The sequence below is a fragment of the Ochotona curzoniae genome, unplaced genomic scaffold (genome assembly GCF_017591425.1).
Source record: "Ochotona curzoniae isolate NIBS_2020 unplaced genomic scaffold, NIBS_Ocur_1.0 scaffold_4505, whole genome shotgun sequence".
Lineage (NCBI taxonomy): Eukaryota > Metazoa > Chordata > Mammalia > Lagomorpha > Ochotonidae > Ochotona > Ochotona curzoniae.
Genome location: NW_024467118.1, coordinates 44,297,333 through 44,303,664, shown reverse-complemented (window position 1 = coordinate 44,303,664; position 6,332 = coordinate 44,297,333).

The window sequence follows — 6,332 nt, the reverse complement described above, 5'->3', positions numbered from 1 at the left end:
TACAGAGAGGAGAGACAGAGAGGAAGATCTTCCGTCCGATGATTCACTCCCCAAGTGAGCACAACGGGCCAATACTATGCCGATCCGAAGCCAGAAGCCTCTTCCGGGTCTCCCATGCGGGTGCAGGTTCCCAAAGCTTTGGGCCGTCCTCGACTGCCTTCCTGGGCCACAGGCAGGGAGCTGGAAGGGAAGTGGGGCTGCCGGGATTAGAACCGGCGCCCATATGGGATCCCGGGCGTGCAAGGCGAGGACCTTAACCACTTGCGCCACTGCGCCGGGCCCCAGAGCTACATTTTTAAATTGTTGTTTTTAAAATTTTAAAATTTATATTTCATTGACTCGGTGAGTGACTGAGTAAGACAGGGACAGAGAATGAGAATTATGTTTTCATCCACTGGTTCACTCCTCAACTGTCCCCAAAAGTCAGGGCTGGGCAAGGCTGCAGTCAAGTACCTAGATCTATATTAGTACAAGGGACCCATCTTGAGTCATCACCCACTGTCTCCCACTATGCATGTTACTAAGACATAGAAGCAGCAATCTAATTCCAACATTCTGATATGGGATGGGGTCGATACTCCATGTGATGGCTTTATGACTGTGCCACAACACATGCCTTGGGAATTTGTTTACTTGAATTTTAGTTAGTCTTTTTAAAGTGTCCTGGTATTTCTTCTTCCAGATAAAAACATGTTAGAAATTAACCATCAAACCAAGGATGTACAGTTGTATCAAACATGAGATAACCTCTCTGCATATGAGTGTATAAAATAACACTTCTGAATAATAAATGCACTGCTTATGACATGGGTCAATAGGAAATGAATCAGAGAATATTCTTAGGTGATAAAGACCTTCACACACTGTAATTATGGTAAAATCATATTTGATCATGTAGTATTAACATACTAGTCTTGAAACCACATCTTTTATAGACATTGCATGTTACTTACTATGCTATTATCATATATTATTAACAGTCTGTTACATGCTTTCCTTTGAGTAATACAAATATAGTATTCTACTCTCTAAATAGAAATTGCCACAGAAATATTGACTGGAAACATGAAAAGCACTTGCTTACCAAAGGTGAAAAGTGATGGTTCACGTTGTAAGGTCCCTTCACCTGCTGGATTGATTTCTGGGCCTGGCTTTGACTGCTCTATCCCCAGATGTTTTATTTATCTGGGAGTGAAATCATTCTTTTGGAGTGATGCTATGGCACAGTGGGTTAGGTCATCTCCTGAGATGCTGGCATCTCCTATAGGTGCTGGTTTGGCCCCTGCCACTCCACTTCTTATCCCAGTCTCTGCAGATGTGCTTAGACAGCAATGGGGGGATGATCTAGGTATGTGGGTCCCTCTCCCTACTCAGGAAACCCCTGTATATACCCCACACCTGATTTTGTCCTGGTCCTTCACTGGCTGTTGAGGCCACTCAGGGCATGCTACCAGATGGGAGATCATTCTCTTCCTCTCTAACTCTGCTTTTCAGGTGAATAAGTCATTCTTTAAAAAAAATATTTATTTTATTTTATTGGAAAGGCAGATTTACAGAGAGAGGGAGAGACAAAGAGAAAGATCTTTTCTCCATGGGTTCACTCCACAAGAGACCAGCAATGGCTGAAGCTGAACCACTCTGAAGCAAGGAACCAGGAGCTTCTTCCCTTTCACAAGAGTGCAGGGTCCCAAGGCTTTGGAACATCCTCCACTGCTTTCCCAGGCTGCAAACAAGTAGCTGCATGAGAAATAGGACAATTGAGACATGGTGCCCATAAGGGATCCCCGTGCATGCAAGGCAAGAATTGGCCTTGGACTCCTAACCCACTTGGGAGATCCAGATGTAGTTTCTGTCTCAAGATTTTTTTGGTCTGGCCCAGCCTGACCACTGTGGTCATTTGGAGAGGGAAACAGCAGATGGCACATCTCTCTCTGTGTCTCTCCCTACCTCTCTTTCAAATACGTAAGTCTTTTAAAAGTTTCCTTATTCTTGAAAAGATCTAGTAAATCCTTAAAAGAGAGTGCACTGAAGAGGAACTTGTCAGACCACGCCACTCTGTCAAGTGAACCACAGTGGGGTTCATGCTTTTGTTTTCATTTCAGTAGTACAATGAGGAAATTGTCATCAATCTGTGCAAGTGTGTGTGTGTGTGTCTTTATGTACACATGCATCTGAAGTTAACATGGTATATGCTTATATAAAATGTAAGCACTAGAAAAAATAGAAATAGAAGCAGAACATGTATAAAGTGATGTGGAGATTGGAGATTAAGAGAGAGAGAGAAAGAGAGAGAGAGAGAGAGAGAGAGAAAATCATTTTTAAACAAGGACAGGAAAAGAAAATTCAACACAGAGGAAAAAAGAGTGAAGGCAAAATACAAGTGTTTCAAATTTTTCAATGACTTTTAAGCCTGCTTTTCACTGGAATTCAGGAAGAAAACAGAGAGCTATGAGAATATTTGATTAAGTACACCCTCCTTCTGCACTCTTTTTCTTTATTAAACTTTCTGTTATTTGCCCTTGAATCCTTGTTCTGAAGCCACCCGAGTTTTACATCAGAATTTCTGAACAAATGAATTGTTCGCATGGTAAATCCCTACATTATTGCTTTTTGATTGGGATTTCTCTCCAGTCTTCGGATTAGAAAATATTTTCTAAATATTCTTGAGGATTCTACTGATACTGAGAATCCAAGCAACAATGTTCAGGTTTGTACAGAAAAGATGCATCATCCTTGGAGATGACTCTTGTCATGGTTGTATAACAAGCAATCCCAAGGCTCACCCACTCAGGAATCTGAGCTTCGCCTCACACATTTTTCATGAATCCAATCCAATGAATTACCAATTCTTGCTAAATGTACCATCTTGATATCTCTGGGCTCTGTTCATCTGGTCCAATGCCACTCACCGATATCCTCACTTAATCTGTACGATGCCTTGAATTGGCTTTTATTCCATCCTTCCAACCAATTGTCTCGACTCACCTCTAATCTAATCTCTATAGTCAGAAGGATTCATTTAAAACACGAAATCTTTTCATTCTCTTTTAACTCTCAAAGATCACTTCCTCTTGCCCCTAGGAAAAGACTCAAAGCCTCCCCTTTTCTTTTCTGTACAGCTAGACCGTATCTGATCTGGTATATTCTTATCTGGCCAATAACATCTAAGCCAATTTTCTGCTGTATTTCAACACTTCAAGGGTACTTGTCTCTCTCGCTCTCTTTTTTTTTTATTTCCTGGAACCGCCCAAACACTTTTGTGTGTCATGGATTTTGTTTCCTGATGCTCCTTCTTTGCTTTTCAGAAGCATTAAGTGCTTTCCAATCTATTTCCTATGACAGTTAAATGTCATTAGCTCCAAAGATAGCTTCCTTGATCCAACTAACTGTGTAATCCTACCCTATACTGCCATCATATTCTAGACTTCCTCATTGCTTGTATAATTCCTGTAATTGTTCTAATATTTTCTCCTTATGTGCTTCTCTGGAGAGAATCCCAGGCCTGTGTCATCAGCTAATCTCCACAGCCCACATATTTCCAGCGAAAGTGCTTAATAAACAATTTTAAATGACAAAAATTCTTCATATTATCATATACAATGTTTCAAAATAAAACATTTTAAAGTGATATTCATCTCTTGCTTTGTTCCTCAGAGAAGTGAAACTCTAATTTACTAGGTACTGACATCTAAATTTCACCCACTTTGATAGGATTACTTGCCTAATTTATTCTTTGAGATGCTGACAATGTGTAGCAATGCTGACAATAGGACGGTAATTGACAATACTGGCAATACATGACAGCACTGATGCTAAAAAACAATATTAGAATATATGAGAGTCAGTCAGCAGAGGCATCTTTCACTGTTACTTAATGACCTCTAATGGCCATGACAATTTTAATTTGCATTGGGAATTGTTTTTGAGTGGATTAATAGCACACTAGCCTGCAAGCTGTTAACAGAGCCACGAGTTGGGGTTATTTGAACCTCAAAGGTCAGAGAAGGTCACTAAACTATTGAGCAAGTCCCTTCAATACAGCAGTCATTATTTGTAGTCTAGCCATAATTTGGAACTTCACAAGCATGTCAGGAATTCTGTTGAAATGTCAAGAATATATTGGGAAAAAAAATGAAATGATTGAAATTAAATAAGCCCTCTCACTTTATTGGTCTATTTTCTATTTTTTTCTATTTTCTATTACTCTGTTTAATATTTATTCACAATTTTTAGTATCTTCATGTGCACATTTCCTTTATTAGAACTATGAAGAAAATTTAATGAGAGCACATTCAGTTCTGCACTGGGGTCCTTGAAAAACCCTTGACACAAAAGAGGAACAGAATGACGGGCTAATGAAATAATACATGGGTAGATGCGTAATGAGCAACGCATGTGCAAGCCTTTGAAGCCAGGAGCATGGCAACAGTCTACAGGATAGTTTAAGAGGATGACCAGAGAGGAGATCATAGTCCTGTTAGACTATCAACTCTACAGTCTGGGTTCTGCAGAGATTACCCAAGAGTGGAAGCCTTAGACCAAATGAAGCCAGGTGAGAACAAAGGAATACCATGTCCCGTTTCCTCCACACTGAGACAATTCACTCCACTGAGGAACAATGAACCTCATGCCAAGGACATAGGGAATTTGTATCTTTTGTCTGGTTAAAAAAATACAGATGTGTTTATTCCCTAGCAAGAGTCTAACGAGGGCAAATTGAGTGATGTAGTTCTTTGGATACAAAAATGGAAGACTCTTTTTACATTTCTTTTACAATACCCCATTCTGTGTCCTGTGTGGCCAAGTCAGTGAGTGACTGATTACAGAGCACAATATTGTCAGAGGCCCACCTCTAGTTTTTAGGGGGAAAAAAGGTCAAAATAACATCTAAGCTTCAGAGACAGTAAGAAGCTTCTTTTCAAAGTTCAAAGCCATATCCAAAACACTCTTCAGATAGCCACTCAGTTGGAGTTTGTAACCTTGGATGTAAGGCTCGAATAAGAGGGTCTATTCAGAATGACTCGAATTGTACCTGCAGTTTCATGAAAATTAAATGAAAGATTACAATTTGTAGCTCCAATTTTACATGTTTATTTGTAAGGAAAATGAGCACTGAACACTTTCTCTATGATAGCTGATACCCTGTGAATCACCTCTATATTATTAAATAATAGCCTTAGGTTAGCAAATTAACTGCATACTTTGTCATGTTATTAAAGTTAGTGTTCCTTAAATAAAATATGATATAAATATTTATGTACTTCTTTGGCTTGGAGAAACTAAATGCATGTGCTTGTGATGTATCACTCTTTCTTGGCTTGCAAAAATACAGTTTCATCCTTGTACGTTTCTTTGATTCACACAATGTGTACATGTTCCTTCTTCTGTAAGGAGGGTTATTAATAAGAATTTTGTGGCAGAACAACTGAGCAGGGGAGAAATAACATCATGTACACAGACTCCTGGCAGCTGCATACAGTCCCATAGCAGGTAGACATAAGTCCATAAAGCCTGCTCACGGAAGATAATTGCAGCTAATAACTAACAACTGTTTTCTCTTGGAGGAAACTTATTCACCACTCCAACCATTTTCATCATGCTTTATAATTGGATGTGAAGAAAGGGCTCACATGATTTTATGAGCAATAACAAGGAACATTTGTATAGCATTTTGTAATTTGCCAGCCAGTTTTCAGAAGCATAATTCAGTCCTCACTGCCACAGTAGTGTTTAGGTGTTATTAAGATCATCTACATTTTACTAATGGGGAACCTAAGTTGGTACGATTGTAAATCTGGTGCATAACTATTTGAGGGAACTCAAATAAAATGTTTTGAATGCACCCAGATTTATTCTTCACATAATTAGTCATCTAAAGTTAGGCAGAGGCTAATGCTGCTCCATTCACCAGTTCAATGATATATGCACCAATGTCTCAGAAGTTACTTATGTTTTCTTCATGGCTCTAGGATGGCTGCTTTCCAGTTACATGGAAGTGGAGGACAAAGAAAACTCAGTGACATTGCATCAAAGAAGCAGTGTTTGCAACAGAGCCACATGTGGTCACCCCTTGGGAAGGTGCAAAGAAAGCTGGTCACGGCAGAAATAACGTAACCAATGCCATCTTTACCACAACAGGTAGACATGTAAATTTCTCTTTCTCTACATTTCATTATCTTCAATCTACAATGGACAGAACGTCGATGGGAACTGAGGATTTATGTAGGAAGTTCATATTCCTATATATACAGCCAGCTGTTTTCAGATAATTACAAATTTGTTGGAAATAGGGATAAACAGTTCCTAGAAGAATGAAAAATAAAACATCCCAA